Source organism: Pinus tabuliformis, chromosome 3_1 (genome assembly GCF_031772625.1).
Source record: "Pinus tabuliformis cultivar Carrire ecotype Pingquan chromosome 3_1, CPIR1, whole genome shotgun sequence".
Lineage (NCBI taxonomy): Eukaryota > Viridiplantae > Streptophyta > Pinopsida > Pinales > Pinaceae > Pinus > Pinus tabuliformis.
In genome coordinates, this window is record NC_142301.1 from 576,038,076 (window position 1) to 576,058,012 (window position 19,937).

The following is a 19,937-nucleotide window of genomic DNA, read 5'->3' on the forward strand; positions in this document are numbered from 1 at the left end:
ATAGTCTCCAAAAGTTGAACCCTTGATACTTCAAACTTTTAACCATTTATAGGCTTTTTACAATGCTCTCAAACCCTCTGAGGCTCGAGATGTCTTAATCTATCCCCTTTGTCTTCTCAACTACTTGATGCCATCACTAGACAAACACGAGCTCAGAGGTTTCTTTTACTAACAACACAATAACCATATTCTGGTAATTTTTCCGCACTATCAAGTGGCTCGCTCATGCCAGCGGCGTTCCATGACCATTTTTGTTGGTTCGGCTGCATCGTGCTATTGTTTTTCCCCTTTCGGCCATATATTTTGTTATTTTAGTTCAACTATCTGACTGTAAAAAAACACTGACAGAGCCAACAAATTTCCTCCCCAGATGACTGGTGGGAAGTGGGATATGGGGCCGTTGGATCGATATGATCAATGGATAGGATCATATCACATAGATAGAGGAATTGATATTGCATCGAAGGATTTGAAAGAGAAAGGTGGTATTTTGGGTGAGACCACAAGAGGTAAGTGGTAATTCGGATTGGCACCCGATTCCACTCATTAAATGACATGTAGTAGCGAGCAGGAGAGAGGAAACCGCCTTATCGGGCGGGTATCCCTCTCGCTTGTTGCCCAAGCGATATGCGCTATGGCCATTAGATCTGGCAGAAATGATCTAACGATGGTGAATGGTCGAGCATATAACATCAGTCGAGTGAAGTGCAGACTGTTAGATCAGTGGGAAGATCGACGACGGGGATCGAAGAATGGAGAGTGCAGTGAAAAGGAGATGAACCGAGAGCGGACTTGCCGATATTTATCAGTGTGGGTGTATAATTTTTGATGTCCGGCTTATGGCCGAAGCGGTGCAAGAGGAGACATGGGCCATCGGAGCTAAAATAGGGGACCTTTCCATTAAAATAGCCACAATGCACCTCAGGGCTAACACTGGCTCCTTCTAGGGATGAAAGCCTCTCTGTGAGGTTTCAAGAACTGTAGACTACTGCCTTTCTAGTAACAACCAAAGAAAAATTATCTCCTAGTGTTCCATGGGGCATGGAGTTTATTTGCATAGAAAAAAAAACTAAAAAAAACCTATTACAATATTAAGGCCTTAAAGCCTCATATGAAGTAAAGTTTCAAAAACCGCCCATTGACTAGGCCATCAAAAACACCTTCCCCCTCCAAATTGTGCAACATGAAAGTATTGTTCATCTGAACTTGAGCAATGACAAACGGTCCCGTCCATAAGGCATCAAATTTACCATGGTTTCCCTTTTTTTCCTTCAATGCATCCCATTTGAGAACCCAGTCACCAACTTGAAAACTATCCATTTTTGCCTTTCTATCAAAGGTTCTTTGATTTTCTTCTGATGAATTCTTGACTTCTCAACCAGTTGTTCTTTGATCTGCTGTAATTCAACCAAGTTACTCATTCTCTTCGCCATGTCATTCTCTTCGTCTTGTTCTTCTTGCAAGAATTTGACCACATGGAGAATCAGCTGGATAGGAAAAACAACATCAGCGCCATAAACAAACTTAAATGGAGAATTTCCTATGGACTTCTTGTTGGTAACTTTGTCAGCGCATAGTGCAAACTTCAACTTGGAATCCCAGTTCTTTTTGTTGTCCTCCAACAGTTTTTTTATTATCCTTACAAGACTCTTGTTAGATGATTCTGCCAGGCCATTGCCTTGATGATAATATGAGGCAGAATGCAACAATTGAATGCCCATGGATTCACACATGTCCACCAATTCTTCCGCCCTGAAAGCTGCTGCATTATCAATGACTAGTTTGGTTGGGCAACCAAATCTAGTGAAAATATTCTCATTCAAGAACTTTATGATAACCTGATGATTAGCATTTTTAGTGGGTATAGCCTCAATCCATTTGGTGAAATAATCAGTGGCTACCAAGATCCATTTGTGATGGACACTGGAGTGTGGATTGATCTCACCTATGAAGTCCAAGCCCCACTGCTGGAAGGGACCACTGGCATGTACTGGCTTTAAGGGCAAAGATTTTAGCTGTTGTCTTCCTGCAAACATCTGACATTTGTCACAAGAATTCACAAAATAAAACACATCAGAGAACAGAGTAAGCCAATAATACCTAGCTCTCAGGATCTTGTGGGCTGTGGTTTTCCAATAATGATTCCCTCCACAGATGCTAGAATGGAATTGGTGCACGACTTCCATAGATTGTCCTTTGTTTAGACATCTCAAGAGGATCTCTGATGGGTCTTTCCAATAAAGAAGGTTTTTATTAATGCAGAATTTGGTTGATCTGAGCTTAATGGCCTGGGCTTGACTTGAGCTATGCCCTAGAGGGACTTCTAGCTTCTGAAAAAAATGAACTACACTAGAATACCATTCATAGGTGGCTAGATTTTCAGCCAAAGACTAATTCTGCTCTTGCTCTTCTGTTGCTTCCTTTGTCCGCTCACCACCTGAATTTGAACCTGTGCAATTGATGTCTAACAAACTACAATTTTCCTCAGCCATAAGCTTAGCCAAGCCCTGGCCTTTGACAAGCTTGGTGGGCTTCACCTCTATGTTGAACTCTATGAATTTTGCAATCCATTTAGCTCTCTTTCCATCAATATCTGGCTGAGTTAAAACATCTTTTACTGAGGCTGAAGGTACATATGTGATCCGAATGGGATCCATAAAAGACTGTCAAAGAACCATGATTGTATTAGGTCGGGACAAATCTCTAAAGAATTTAGAACTGCGATAAAAAACACCCCTGAACCAGTGGCAATGGCAGCCAGCGTGGAACGACGAGGACCTCGGTCAAATCACGCTGACCGAGGCCCATGGAGGCTGCGCAGGAGGTCAAAGTAGCCCCTAGGAGCCCCGACTTGGGCGAACAGGGCCAAAATGGAGGAGCCTCGAGCACTCGGTCGCGTTGGGAGCCGGAGAACCATGGGCGAAAAGCGAAAAAGCGCTAAAGGACAAGGCAGGATCCATGCTCCGAAAAACGGGCGGTATTGATCGGGGTGCCCTCAAACGGTAAGGAGTTTTGTAGAAATTGGAGCGATCCCATGCATCGATGGACGCATGGCAAGTGGAGGTGAGAGAAAACCGTCGTTGATCACGTGCTATCGGTCGAGCAAGTCAACTGCACGGAACGTGCGTATGATGTTGGATCTGTGGGACCCAGATCGGACGGCTGAGATCGTGCTCGATGGAGGAAGTGGAATCGACGAAGGAACACGCCGCATTTTAGAAAGATTTGGAATCCATTTGACCGCCACGGTGGAGAAGGACTTCATCCACGACGTAACCGAAGAAACGAATCGACAAAGCAGGCTGGCGCTGTTTAGAGGAGGACATGTGGCCACTCCCTCAACATTCATGATGACGCGGAATAGGGAACTCTAAGCGCAGCTGCAAAAGGTGAATTGACAGAGACGGAAGAGGAACTGAATAGGCATGATTTTGAATGGCTTCAAAGCCATGAACAACGAATAAAATACACAGTCAAGTCGGAGAACAGTCCGAGAGACGAAGAAAGAAGACAGAGAGACTAGAATCCTGAGAGGAGGACGGAATACACAGAGAAAGAAGACAGTGAAGCAAAAGCAGAAAGAGGACAGAGGGCCGAGCTGACCAGGGGCAACGTCGAGCACCAGAGGCTTGAGAGATCCGAGCCATCCCAGAGAGGATCTGTCCGGGCTGAACACCACATTGGGCTCTCCACTGTAGACCAGAAGGTCACAAAGTTGGTAGGAAGAAGAAATCGGTGTACTCAAGTGGCTTGGGGAATCCAAGAACCACCCTGCCAAGCAAACTTGCTTCAGTAGAACTCACATTGAGTCCCTACATTGTAACTCTCTACTTATAGACACAATAAAGCAAGGCCACCACTGAAAGCTGGACCGGAGATGTAGCCCTGGAGAATAGGGTGAACTCCTTATTAAAATTCTTGTGTCTTTATGTTTGCTTACTGTATTTCTCTACTATCTTTCCATTTAAATGTCTGTGTGTTGGCAATCTAATTGATCCGTTGCTTACATAACACAGAACACACACCAGCACATGAGTCTGTAATACCTTTGTTTAATAAATTTTCAACGGATGTCACTCATAGGGTGATTATCATATCAATATGCAATCACTTTGGAATGCAGAATATAAATTCTGAATGCCTTTAAATATTTTATGAGAGCATAAGCTTGTTTTTCAATAAGGTCATACCTTAGTTCAGCATCCCTCAGAGTTTTGCTAAAAAAGGCCACAGGATGCTCTACATCTTCATCATTTTTTTGCAATATAACTGTTGCAAGTGTATCATAAGAGGCAAAAGAGAAGATATAAAACTCCCTGGTATAATCTGGACTGATTAGAGTGGGAGCTTCCATGATAGCTTGTTTGATGGCTTCAAAAGAGCTTCTTGCACCATCTGTCCATTTTATTTCTGATCCTTTCTTCAGCATGGAAGTGATGTGCTTCACTAGCTTTGCAAAGTTTGGAATAAACCTCCTGACAAAGTTAATCTTACCCAGGAAAGATTGAATGTCCCTTTTTTATCTTGGGATGGACAATGTCTGAATTGCTTGAACTTTTGCTGGATCGATCTTCACACCTTCACCAAGAACAATATGTCCCAGAAGTTTGCCTTCTTCTAGAGAAAACTGTGACTTCTTTGGGTTCACAGAAATTCCAAACTGTCTGCACTTTAGAAACACCTTCTTCAAATGTTGCAAATGGTCCTTGTGACTGCTGGAAAAGACTGTTATGTCATCAAGGTAAATAAGGACAAACTTGTCCTTCTCTCCCACAAAGGTTATGTCCATGGTCCTCTGAAAAGTAGCCCCAGCATTCATCAGTCCAAAAGGCATCTTGGAGTACATGAAAGTGCCCCAAGGAGTACTGAAGGAGGTCTATTCCTGATATTTTGGATGTACAACAATCTGATTGTAACCTGAAAATCCATCTAAGAAAGACATGACTCTAGCCCCTGAAACTTTTTGCAGCAAGTGTTCCATCTTAGGCAGGGGGTAGTCGTCTTTTTAAGAGCATTTGTTCAGATTCCTGAAGTCAACACAAAGCCTGATTTCTCCATTCTTCTTTCTTACTACCAAAAGGTTAGCTATCCACTTTGAATACCTTAAGGGAACTATGATCTTGACATCCAATAGCTTCTTTATTTCCTTTTCAATCAAAGGCAATAAGAGAGGGATGATAGGTCTTAATTTCTGCTTAAAAGGGATGGTGTTCTTCTCCAGTGGAATCTTATGCTGAATGATGTTGGTGTCATAGGTCTTAATATCACTGTACTCCCAAGCAAAAATATCAGCAAATTGCTTCATCAGGGTGCAATACTCGGAACTTTGCACAGAAGACCATTGAGTGGACAAATTTATGTACTTTGGATGGGTTGGACTCCCTACATTATGTCTATGAACTGCAGACTCATTTTTTTTTTTGGCAGGCTTATAAGGCACATCATTATGATCAAACAACTTCTTTAGGGGCACCAATTCTTTAGGTATATGGTTACTAGGCAACTGAACTATGCTATCCTAACCAATCTCGTCCTTTAGCTTGGACTGGTTGCATTCTTCAATGGTTTCATTTTCTTGCTCAATGTGCATTTCAGAAAATTCATCAATGACTTGTAAAACCTATTAATTTCATAATCATCTTCAGAAACTTTCCAGTATTTGACATTGTCAGGTAGAGATGGCCTATATTTCGCCTGAACTTCATAAGTCAATTTAGGGGGCAAAGGAGGAATAAACATACTAGCAGATACAGCAAGGGAATCATCAAGCTGGTTCTTCATTCTAGGGATGTAAGAAATGCTGAAACTATTAAAAGAACCCTTGATCTTCCATACCTCATCTCTGTATGCTTTTAGCCTTGGATGCTTTGCTTGGAAAGTTTTGTTGACCTACTGAATGATAAGGTCTACATCTCCAAACACCTTCAGACCTTTGATGCCCATTTCTTTAGCAACGTTTCAGCCCAATATCAAGGCTTCATACTCTGCTATGTTATTTGTGACCTGAAAAGTTAACTCGAAAGATAAATGAATGCATTATTGTGTGGGGGACATAAGGACTACACTTGCCCCTGCAGCTTGCTTAGAGCAAGCTCCATCAAAGAACATGTCCCAAATTTTTGGGCCTTCTTCCTCTGTGATCTGGAAAACCGGTTTCCTAAGCTGGATAGAGCCGAACTGGTATTCTTCAATCTGAAGAATACAGGCTCCAAAATCAGTGTCAAAAACATAGACGGGATGATTGGTGGGATTCCTTTCATCACTGATGATATAAGCCAACTAAGATTCTCTGTATAATCTCCTACTCTCACCTCCAAAAATTGGGACAATAGCATAAGACAAATCATTTTGCAATGTTCCACCTAATCTCTTGATCTAACCTCTAGAAAGCAACATGCCAAACTTGGGGGGTACATCTACTACCACAATATCCATCATCATGCTCTTCATGGGTAGCTAAGACAAGATGATGGCTAGGTCTTTGATTAACCCCAAACATTTCACTTTTCTAGAGTCAAAAGAAAACAGGCCATGATACTACTTGGTAATGTCAAGACCCAACTCATCCATGACAGCCTTGGGCATTAGATTATGGCTGGCTCTTGTGTCCAGAAGGCAGTTGTGAATGATTTTGTCATGAATAGTCAAAGAGACACAAAATGATGGGGAGATGTCATCACAACTTTCAGTCATTGGGCTGAGAACAACAACCGATTTATTGTCTTGCAGATTTACATAGTAAGTGGAGGCTTGGATGGCTTTAGGCTTAAGGGCCCCGACGATAGATCTCATGAAGGACTCATTCTTCACTAGTTCAATCAAAGGTATAGGTATGCTTAGCTTCTGAATTTCTGATTCAAAACTGAAAGGAGAAGGAGACTTATCAAGGCCTCTTACCTCGTGAGATGGAGCTTTGAGGATGATGGGATCAACTGCCAGTCGTTTCCGCTTATTAGCTTTCTGTATTGCAGGGACAACAACTCTTTGAATAGGAGTTTCCTTGGCATTATTCATCTTCTACCTCAGATCATATCTGTGTTGATCATCAGTTTTCAAGACAGCTCCACCATCCCACTCTTGGCTGATCTGGTCATTGAATAATGACTTTTCATAGGCAACTGAGGTAAAAAAGGAGGCATTGCCTTTGTATTCTAGACAATGGATCTCATCTTCTTCTTCAAACTTCTCTTCTTCCATGACTACATTCTAGAAAGGGGTCTTCACCCTTTGGTCATCATTGGCATCTTTGCTTCTTTGCAGAATTTGCAACTGCTCATTAGCTCTTCTATATGGATTTGGATTTCTAGGAGCAAAGGTAGCAGGAACTCTTCCTTTCCCAGGGTGCTGCTCAACCTTTAATTTGGAGATTTCAGAGGCTAATGACTGTATAATCTTGGTCATTTTATCTATCTTGGGATCTAAATATGATGAAGATTCACTCCTCTATCTCCTTCTATCAACATTCCCCTTGAGCTTCTCTGCAACAATGATGTTTGATTCTACTTCCAAGGCTACATCCTGCATATTAGCCAAGGTAGCATATCGTCTCTCCCTTAATAGTAGATAGAAGTCCAAATCGAAGCCACTAGCATAGGTGAGTTTAACAGAGGTAGTGGTGGGTTTTACTTCAGTTGGTATCTTGTTGTACATGTGGTTAAACCTCTTATTAAAATTAGATAAGAACTCACCATTTTCCCTCTTTAAGTTCTGAAACTCAGTGTGGTAGTAGAGTAGATCCTTCTTATGACCCCAAACGCTTTAAGAATGTATCATCTAAAGCCTCAATATCTACTATAGACCTTGGGGTAAGTTCTCTGAACCATTTTCTAGCCTCTCCATCTATTTGGACAAAGACTCTCATCCATACATCATCTTCACTAATGTCTAGTTTATCAGCATAGCTATAGAATGATTCAAGATGTTCCTCGGCTGTAACACCTTCAATCCTAGTGAACATAGGCATATACTTATGACATTCTCCAGTAGGCATGGCATTCAAAGGAGTGGGCAGTACTAGAGGTCCATACCTAGCAGCTATGATTCTTTCCATTTTGGTAGGTGCTGCCATAGCTATGGTGGCTATAAGGGTACTGGAAATCTGAATGACAGAGAGTTGAGGAGTGACTGATAGGACTAAAGGAGTATGATGGATAGGAGGAGAGGCTTCCTTTAGGCCTACAATGAAAGAAGAACCTAAAGAATAAGGAGCTCTATGAATGTTTGAGATTTTTTCTTCACTGCTAGTATTAGATGTTATACTCTCAACATGTATTTGTTCTATTACAGGATTTTCTTGAAGAGATATAGAATATTGTTTAGAGCTACCTGAACCTAATGCTCCTTTCTAAAACGCCTTTCTTTCTTTGATGATTTTTTTCAGGGTTAGGTACTGGGTTATCTGATGGCTTCTGAGGATTTCTAGGAGTATGCCTCACAAAATGAGCCAGAACTATGGAGTGGAGTCACCAAGAGGTTTTTCCTCCAGTAGAGTCGCTAGATAGATGACTACAACCCAAATAGTGTCCAAAATTTGTCTATCATCAAAGTTGGATCCGTGTCGTCCCCCAGGGAAGCTGAGCTTCAGTCTCCTCTCCCCGGCAACAACGCCAATTATGTTAGCACTCCAGGAAACTCTCCTAGTTTGTAGCTGGGAGATGCCTGGTAACATATAATCTTCAATATCATTCTCTGAACTATTGGAATGGATTGGGGTTTGGATCTAGTTAAATGATTGTTTCAACTCTATTTTCACTCAAGACATGCATGAACACCCTCAGCTTGACAAGGCTTTCGACCACTAATGCTCAATAGTTTATAGATTCAAAGAATAGATGGGGAACCCTAACTGTACCAGCAACTACATACATAAACACATATGAATGGCCAACTACAGAAAGTAAATGAAGCTTGCAAATCTAATTTATCAATGTAGAGATAAGATGACAGTTATCTAGCATTAGACATAGAAGAAAACATGAATAGCCTATTCAAGTGCAAGCTTAGAACAGAGGAGAAGATGGCGATTGAACATGTAACAACAAAAGAAGCTTGTATTACTGGAATTAAGATGAGACGTTGGGAGGAATAGAGTATCCACAGTCTCCAAAAGTTGAACCCTTGATACTTTGAACTTTCAACCATTTATTGGCTTTTTACAATGTTCTCGAACCCTTTGAAGCTTAAGATGTCTTAATTTAACCCCTATGTCTTCTCAACTACTTGATTCCATAACTAGACAAACATGAGCTCATAGGTTTCTTTTTCTAACAACAAAGTAACCATATTCTGGTAATTTTTCCATGCTGTCAGGTGGCTCGATCGTGCCAACAACATTCCATGACCATTTCTGTTGGTTCGGCTGCATCGTGCTGTTGTTTTTTCCCCTTTTGGCCATATATTCCGTTATTTTAGTTCAACTGTCTGACTGTCAAAAAACACTGACAGAGCCAACAAATTTCCTCCCCGGGTGACTGGTGGGAAGTGGGATACGGGGTCGTTGGATTGATATGATCAATGGACAAGATCATATCACAGAGATAGAGGAATTGATATCGCAATGGGGGATTTGAAAGCAAAAGGTGGTATTTTGGGCGAGACCACAAGAGGTAAGTGCTAATTTGGATTGGCACCCAATGCCACCCATCAAGTGACAAGTAGCAACGAGGAGGAGAGAGGAAACCACCTTATCGGGCGGGTATCCCTCTCGCTTAATGCCTAAGCGATATACACTATAGCCATTAGATCTGGCGGAAATGATCCAACGGAAGTGAATGGTCGAGCATATAACGTTGGTCGGGTGAAGTGTGGACCATCAGATTAGTGGGAAGATCGACGGTGGGGATCGGAGAATGGAGAGCGCAATGGAAAGGAGATGAACTGAGGGCTGACCCGCCTATATTTATGAGCATGGGTGCATAATTTTTTAAGTACGGCTTATGGCCAAAGTGGCGCAAGAGGAAACGTGGGCCATCGAAACTAAAACAAGGGACCTTTCCGTTAAAATACTTGCAATGCACCTTAGGGTTAACTGGTCCATAGGATGGTTCATTACTTGATGGCTCTTATCGCATAAGCCCGGATGAGCCAAGTTGTCAATATTGTTGATCTTGCAAAGTTTGTCAACGATGGTCAAAGGCAGTTACATTTTAAATGGAGGTCAAGGGATAGCTTGAAGATGTGGTGGTGAAAGAGTGGTGTTTCCTAGATTCCAGAGTGAGTGTGGGTACTGATGAAGACTAGTGAGACAAAGGTTTATTTATTTTTGTAATATGTGCTTTTAATATTATCCATGTAAGCATTAAGGGAGGGTGTTGGAAGAAATGATACCATGTCATGTGTAGTTGTCATTGTGAGTCCCTAGGCATTAGTCTAGAAGTTGTTGATTCTTATATTATAAGTTTAAGTCATAATCTAGATGTGTCAAAGTCAATGTGTTATGCCCTTTATATTTGTATCTCTTGTGATCAATAAAACAGAGCGTGTGATTTGTGTGTCTAATTGTTCTCTCTACACATCTCTCTAATTTTTCTAATACACTCTAGAACTATGTCTACACAACTAACGAACAAATAACCACAACTTTCTTTGTAATATTTGTGGTATTTTCCCAAAAATACATAATTGGCTGAAGATCAAATGACCTACAAAGTTAAGGTTTATGTTCAAATAAAATACTTACATTCTCTCCAACATGGTTAAAATGGAGAAGTTTGGAAAAGATCCAATCAAATGATTATTTTCAAGTGACCTGCTAATATGAACACAATAGAATATTCAAATGGAAGCAGCACAATTAGATTTTTATTTTAACAACCAAATAATTTTAATCCAACATTAAGAATACTAATCAACACAGTTTCAACAATCCCTAATTGGTAATTTCATTTGACCACATATCCAGACATATGTTATCATTATGTTTACATGCTAATAAATTCATTCAATTGACCAAAGTCACTGGGTATTGATCCTATAAGATTCTTTTCGCAGAAATTTCTGCAACATGGGGATTATTAGATGGTTTTCCAATATAATATCAAGTTTGTGTATACAAATCATATCAAGCATCTAAACGTACATTTCAGAAATTCTTATGCTTGGATATCTTTCCTTACAGTCAATTCCTTCCCACTAAACCAAATAGCAAGGATCCAAATCCAATCTTTTATCTCAAACTTAGTTTTGATAACTTCTAAAATCTGATAATGTCTATATTATTTTATTAATCAAATGCAATTACATATATACATGCACACACAATCTGTTGGTTGAGAGAATATCTCAACCACACACCAATGTAGGAAATAGATCCTAACTACTAGGAACAAACTCCTTTACTTAGTAAGAATCACAACTAAGACAAGTAGGAGTTACATTTTCCAACACTCCCCCTTAATGACTACTTGTCTGAATATCAATCTGCAAAATCTAGTTGTGGTCAAACATAACAAAAGAATATGTCAACGTCCATATAAAGGAACAACCATCTATCAGAATGCATGGGTGCCAACCGCTGCAACCACCAGTCTTGTAGGATGTCCTTCGCATACATGGTTCTGTCAACCATTATAGCTGCATACATGTACTTGTATGTGTAAATCCCCCTCCATCATTGTTAACCTGGGTTTTGTCAGATTACCCGTAACCATGCATTGGGTTTTATCGGATCACCCTCAACCATGCCTCCAAGGGCTCTCAGCCACCAAGGCTAAACACAGCCATGAAGGCTCACTTCAGCCGTTATGGGCCATAAATCTGCCACTAGGGCACTCCAGCCACTAAGGCTCACCAAAGACCTAACTCAACGAGGCCAAGGGTTTTCTCGACTAACCCTAAACCATGCCAACAGGAATCTTTGTCCCACTTCACTCTTACATGTGGTTTCTGGCTTACCACAAACCGACACTACAAATACAAAGTGGTTTTTAGATTACCACAAACTGTATGGGGATACACATGCCTTATAAGGCTTACAACACAACTCCAACTCTTGGAGTTACCAGGTACATACATTACAAAAACCACTACAAAACATCCTAGACTTGCTTACATTACAACATAATAGAGTCTATTCCACAAACTCACACTTTCACCTCATTGTCCATCATCGTTTAATCATTGTTGCTGCACGTTTCACATCTTGGTCATATTTTTCTTTCTCAGTTAAATCTTGGAACTCCATACATAACATGTCGTCATTTGTTAGAGTCACAAATTATAACAAAATAACTTTACCTAAATTGACTTAGCTAGGCTCAATAAGGCACAATAATTTTATCCATCATTCCAAGACATAAAAAAATAAAAATAAATAAAAATTAAAATAAATAAGAAAACTTCAGATTAACAAATCATCAAATTTCTCTATCTTTGCAGTCTCATAAATTCTGAAGCCCAAGTGCAACATTGAACACCATTCCAGCTCTAAGGAATTTGTCATTCGTTGCATTCAAGCTCAATCCTGACTCCCGAAACTCGATTCCGATCCTTGTTCCTGCAAATTTTGTCAAATTGGGAAGAAACCCTGGTCGATCTCTTTGAACGACTTCCACTGGGCATTATAAGCACCACTCGTAGGATTTCCTAGCTTGAGCGCATTAATCATTGCTTCCTAGACCTTCAACAACACCTTATATGCCTTCCACTGAACTGGCTCTGCATCGATCAGATAAGTTCTGGATACGTTCGAGCAATAGCTATTATACTGCGATCCAATAGTGCAAAAAATGACACCAGTGGCTTCGTAGTATAGATTCTCATTATTTCTAACAGCGTTGGGCCTCAAATCAAGCTTACCTCCCCTCTGAAACACATGAGGGTAACAAATATCCACATTTTCCGCCTTCAACTTAACCTTAGCCTTTTGTGGCTCAAGTATCAATTTTTTAGTAGCTTCTATCAAACTGGAGTGAGTAACCTTCTTCTGCTTATCTATAATAACCTCAAGCCTTGGCACCACTCATTAAAACCAAAGTGCGAGATAAATAGGAACTCAGGTTCAGCGAGCCTCAACAGCTAGGCTTTGATGTAAGAAATTCACGATGTTGCTCCACTAGCATGTTGGTATCTGGGAGAAGGAGATACACCATGAGCTATAGCCCATTCACTGTTTATGTAAGGAGCTAAATCGCCCAGTAGTAGAAACATGATTGAAGATGATCGTGAAAAAATAAGCATGTACTTTGCAGATTCGCTATACACAGGCCGCTCCCACTGAGTGCAGGACACTCCCACTGCTACACCCGCTGCCACCACCGCACCCACTCGACCTCCACTGCACCGATTGCTTCCTACACACCAGCAACCACATTAGCTCGAGCATGAACCAGGCAGTAGACTCATAGATCCGTGACGAACCCCCTCACCACTCTCCAAATTGAGAGCCTTTCTGAAACCATTTTCCAATGACTCAGTGCAGTAAGAAGCAACAACAACCATGGCTATAGGGGACTCTGCAAATTCAAATCTTTGCGATCAATATCTTTTGACTAGATCTGAAATCTGTGAGTTTGAATAAATCTAAATGGTAGAATGTTACGCAGGTCACAGACAGTAGCAGATTCGATCCACAGGAGGAATCAAATTTTTTCTCACCATATCGTATACACCAAATCTAGGGTAGCGTTCCATAACTTCTCTCAAATGAAATATTCTGGCCACACCAACGATCCGCCAGCGAGGCACACTAATGACAGACATGCTGATCCACCACAGCCTGCTACGAACCCATGTTAAATTTGAGCACACAACAAAACTTTCGTTCACTCAACGAACACAGATATGTTAGTCCCTACAAACAGAGATCTATTTCAATCTCTGCAACTCCTCCATGGATCCCACAACGAAGATGCCAAAAATAGACCACTTAAAATTAACCACAGATTTCAATAGATGATAGGAAAACTTAGAAAACTAAAACAAAATATACTTCCCCTCAGCCCAACTGTAGTTTAAGAAATCGTGGTTAGACATTGAATTAGAATATCAACAATTTCGCTACCAGTTAGAACTGACTGTCTTGTGAATATGTTTCGGGTTGCGTATCAATTGTAGTAGATCTGACTTGAAAATATATTAAAATGGAAAATATGCCCAATAAATCAAACAAGATATGATAGAACAAAAATATTTTGCTAATCAAACGCTTGAGTTAGGGTAACACCATACAACTACTCCTAAAGGAAGGAGACGACTCCACAAGCCATATGTTTGTCAATGAAAAAAATGCTTCACATTCTTAATGGGGAGTCTTTAGCCTCTATATAGGCTTCATACATACAATACCATGGGTCTCTAAATACCATACATCCAATACCATGGGCTTATCGCATTATTTCCTAACTACTTGTGGTCCCTTTCATGATGTGGATTTAACCACTTTATTTATAAACTATGGCCCATTTATTTATCATCCTTAATCATTACATCATATTATTCCCTTGGGCACCTTCCTCTATACCCCATATTATGCCACCTAGGTATACTACATTCCACCCCCCTTAAACATGTTTCATCTCTTAAACATGAGAAGAAAAAAAATAATAAGATCTACTCAAAAGAGTAGTCAACAGGTACCATGCACATGCATCTAGCCATCCCAGAGAAAGGTTAACACTCAATCTAGTTAGTGCCTCGCTCGTTTGATATGGAATTTGTTTCTAGTGGTTCCTCTGTGTTGACGTGCTATGGGTGGCTTGTCCCTCCTCTCTATGTGTCATCCATGGGTTGTTGTCCTTGTTGATAATTAGTGTTGTCTTCTGGAGTCATCGTATTCATGATTTATGTATCGACGTTTCGAACCAACCTCTGTGGTTCATCATCGGGATCAGATGTGTGAAAAATTCAGATAATGATGGGGCAATAAATAGAGGAGAGTGATGAGATGGTAATGTATGGAGCTGAAAAGTTTGATAATGTTAAGAAATAAATTTAGTTTAATTAATTAAATATTATTATTAAGTTTTTATTCTTGTTTCTATTAAATGTTTATATTATTATTATTATTATTATTGTCTATTTGGGTAGTGTTGGTGGTGATATACTGAAGTTTTAGCTAATGGTGTATCTTTCTTCAATTCTCCACCTAATGGATCCTGAGTGGTAACTGGTACCTGTTGTGGCGCATGCGATTGTTGCCTGTTTTCCGGTATTACTTCCACCACAGACTCCTCATCTGATTTATCAGTTCCTGTAGAATTTTTTTCTTGGGCCTCCTTGGACTCTACCTATTTACTGATGGAAATATCCCGCAATGTAATTTTCTTCTTTTGATACCAGAGCTTCAAAAATTTCTTCTCCACATTAATATTGACAGTACCAACAGATTCCATCCAAGGGTATCTGAAAACAACATCCACATGTTCCATATCTGAAATATAAAAATTCGAATGCAACACATAATTATCCATAGAAATCTTCAAATATTTATAAATTTGAACATCATCATTATCCACTTGTGTGTTTTCAATCTATTTTGTTGGAAATTGTATTTTTTTGGCCAAATTAACATTGCTAAAATTATTCTTGCAACTAGGATTTATATACACAATGATATTCGCCTTCTGAATACATCCATGAACTTGTAATAAGGAGATACCATCAGAAAATATCCCCTTACGTGTCTTATTCTCGTTTTTTCTAGCATGAGACCATTTGTGCAAAAGGACTTTTTGAAGTTCGTCATTGGGATGTTTCCTTAGTTGATCATGGTTAAATGAGTTCCACCATATGGTAGCCTCATCCTTAAAATATTTTCCTGGTCCTTAATACCAAGTTATTGGGAATTGTAACTTCTTGTATGTTAGGTATTCTTCAATAGTAGGACCATCTTCTTTTCCTGTAAAATATAGCTTTCTAGAACCCATAAAAATAGAGTAAGAGTTTGGAACAAAATCACTTATTTTGGCCAAAATTTAAAATTGGTATAACTTGGCCAATATCACTCAAAATCATTAATATAACATGTTTGTGGAAATATAATGGTCATTCTACATATTCTTTTTTGACTGAAATCAAGAGATGGACACTTTCAGAACTCATATCTACTCTGCAACTTTCTGGCCATTACAAAAATTCTAAAAAAGAAAAGTTGATTTTAAATCAGCGATATCTCCCTCATCCAGACTCCGATTCAACCAATTTTTTTTTTGAATTTGGGTGATTTTTCAATAGGATCTCATATCTGCAATTAGTTTCCAAAACGTTTTGACAAAAACTACAAAAAATTATTGTAGTTTTGTCATCCATGAATTGTTGTCAGAAAAACTTCTGCAAAACAACTAATTTTAAATTAGCGATATCTCCCTCATCCAAACTCTTATTCTACTGATTTTTTTTTTTGAAATTAGGTATATTTTTGCAAAGAATTCATATATTTTATTTTTTTTTGCAATTTTTGCACCAAAATTTTCAAATATGATTTGCAAACTTGTCGCCCAAAATATTCCTGCAAAAAATGAAAAAAGAATATCCCCACTTTGCCCAAGAAAGAGCTCTAACACCACTTGTAGTAGATCTAACTTGTAATATTAAAATGAAAAATATTCCCAAGAAATAACACAATAGATGATAAAAATTTATATCTTTATTAATATCAGAACCTTTGAGGTAGGGAAACACCATACAATAGCTGCTTAAGAAAGGAGAACACTCCACAAGTCATATGCTTGTCAATATAATAGTACTTGACATGTCTCAATGGAGAGTCTATAGCCTCTATATAGGCTTCATACATACAATACCATGGGCCTCTCAATACCATACATCCATTACAATGGACTTATCAAATTATTCCCTAACTACTTGTGGTCTCTTACATAATCTGGGTTAATCACTTTATTTATTAAATATGGCAGAATACATTATTACATTATTCCCCCAGGTACCTCCCTCTATACCCCATATTATCCCCCCTAGATATACTACAATCGAAGCACAACTCAAATCAAAATTGTTCCATTGGTTAAACCTAAGGAAAAATTTTAACTAAGGACACATTGCAACAAAGAACCTGCTAGGGCCCAGGAAATTATGCTAAAGCAAGATGCTCCCATTCTCATTATATGTTGAGAGGTATGTACTGGCCATTAAGGTTATAGTAGAAAAATTTGTAATATTTTTTGTTCTTCAATTTATTCCCAAAAACATTTATGTTTTACAGAGAAACTAAAGCATGATAATTTTATTAACTCATTTGATTTCTTTCTACTACCATATTTTTCTGACTCAAGATGTTTGTAATAATTTTGTGCCCCTATTATTTTTCATACTTATATGTTCAAGTATGAAAGTGTCCACAAATAATGGAAGCATCATGAAGTCAAGGTCAAAGACTCAAAAAAATGTACTGTTTGGAGAAAATTTAGTCATTGTATTTTCTTTTAGACAATACATTTGTTTACGTCAATAAGTGAACAAATTTTGTATCTCAATCATTGCTTGAGCTTAGAAATGAAGAGGGCGTGTGTGCTGACATTGTCTATTTGTTCCTATTTCTCTAAATATTTTAATTTTCTTTTGAAAACTGTAGAAATCATGAGGAAATGCCATGGGGTGGGTTGGCATAGAGTATGTGGTTGAATCCACAGGTGTCTTTACTAACAAAGAGAAAGAAACTGCTAACTTGAAGGTTTGAATATTGGTATATTTTAGGTTTCTATGGTGTACTTTTGCAGATGAAGAACTCAGATTCTCTATAGTGATGTTTTGTTTTGTAGATAAAGAATATCATAGTTATATTTAAAAGTTATTGATGTTTCAAATCCGAAAGAGGTTCCTTTTTTGGATTCAAAATGTGGACAACTTTGAATATTCCCATTCCATAGTTCAATTATCGTTGGTTTTCCTTCCTTCAAAGTTTATCCTCCATGCTACTATTTAAAAATACAATGTACCTAAAAGTTTATTAATGGTATTTGATGGAACCAAAGGTTTGTCACATGGTATTTTTGGCATGTGACCACTAAGTCAATCAACTTAACTGAGTAGCCATGATAACTCAATTACTTATCAATGGCTCCCTTGTGGGAGTGTGCTACCCAATTTTTTGAGGAATCAAACTATTGTGGGGGCTATAACACTACCCCACTTTAAGTAACCCAGTTTTCTTCTTGTGGCCTCCTTGAGATATATCTAAAAAATTAACATTCTTTTAAAACTTGTCCATCCAAGTGTTACACAAACACACACACAAGTAAAATTGTTGATGGACCATCCCTTTCCCTACCTATTGTGTTAAACATTACCAGAGTGTTACAGAAACATACTCACAAATAAAACTATTGATGGACCTTCCCTTCCCCTACTTGTGATGTTGAATGTCTCCCTAGATACCCAAGCGTTACACAAACACACACACAAAAAAAACTATTGATGGAACTTTCCCTACCTGTGATGTTAAATGTGTCCCTCAGTACAAAAATGGTTAATAATTAGTGGTTGACATTTATCCACATTTTTTTATGAGGTCAAGCCCCGTATATTATTTGTATTATGCATAAAATAAAGTATTAAATGCCAGTTTCGAATTGTTTCTGCAAATGGGATTTTGGGGCCATTTTTGCGTTAGGAGTTGTGTCATGATGGATCCTTCTAGTTTTTTCTTTTAACTCTTTTGTTTACAATGTTATAGGCATCAATTTTCTTATGTGACAACAGTGTTTCGATACAATGGATTGCCTTTGTCATAAACTCTATTCATAGTTGGTGTTCTAGCTTTGTTAATATTTCATATTGTTCTATGTTGTATCAATTAATTTAGCCCAATTTACTTCTTCATTAACAATGCATCTAATTATTAGCAATGTAACCAATCATAAAATATAAATAAAGATAGAACAATATATGTAATGACAAAAAAGACAACAACACAACCATAAGAGACAACAAATTGGTCCAAGACCAAGGAAAAACCCCATAAGGAGGAAAACCCTTTTAAATCTTCTTCTTTATTAGATCATCATAAAATGTTTTCAGTAGAGAGTATAATGAGCCCAATACATATATTTGCAGTAGAGATTTACAGAAATAGATTGCATATCTATAGAACATTAGAGAGAAACCCTTGATCTACCAGATCACTGAAGCTAATTGAAGGCAACTCCCAAACCTTAGATCAAAACCCAGGATGCTCTTAGCAATATTTTCTCTGTGTGTTTGAAACTCTTTGGACGCTCCCTCAAACACTGTGTGAGGGCGTCTATGTCTACCCAGGCGCTCTCAAGAAGACTCTATGCATGCATCCAAGGTAAAACTCACCCAGATTCATCAAAACCCCTAGACACTCTCTTCCAGTTACTGTGTGTGCATTCAGGACTATCTGGACACTCCCTTAACCACTTTGTCCAAGTGTCTAGGGACTAATATTGTCTAATATGCCTCAGAAACCTTGAACACTCTCTTCAGGCCTCTGTGCGAGCATCTAAGACTTCCTGGACACTCCCTTAGATATTGTGTGCGTTCATCCAGGGACGAAAATGCTCAGTTATGTGCTTGCATCCAAGAAAAAAAAACCTTAGATACATACGAGCTTCATTCATGTAATTTTCGACCCTTGCTTGAACTTCTTGCATCAGACCTGTGAGAATCAAGACAAAAGATAAGAGTAGAAGATGGCTTGATCAATGTGTAGAAATGAGCTTGAGATCTCTTCTATTTATAGGTTTCCATGAGGGTCCACTTGGGGTTGAGGCTAACCTAACCAATTTCACATGTGCTTAGGGTTGATCCATTCCATTATACATGAGTGAATAAAATAATTCAAAAATCAACTTTCGCTTGTCCAAATAGGGCGATCTTTTGGTCGATTTTGATTCTCTCGAAAATAGGAATTTAATGCAATTGTCATCTCGGTCATCTGAGCTGTCTAAGGTGGAATTTGACCGTGGTTCCAAAAATTATCACTCCCTCTCAGCTAGGAATAATTCCACTTGCCAATATAT

At 38.8% G+C, this 19,937-nt stretch overlaps 1 pseudogene; it reads left to right on the forward strand.

Annotated features, from left to right (window-relative positions):
- The first annotated feature begins 370 nt into the window (after positions 1 to 370).
- Positions 371 to 19,937, forward strand: part of LOC149188292 (phosphoacetylglucosamine mutase-like) — a 29,848-nt pseudogene continuing 10,281 nt past the window's right edge.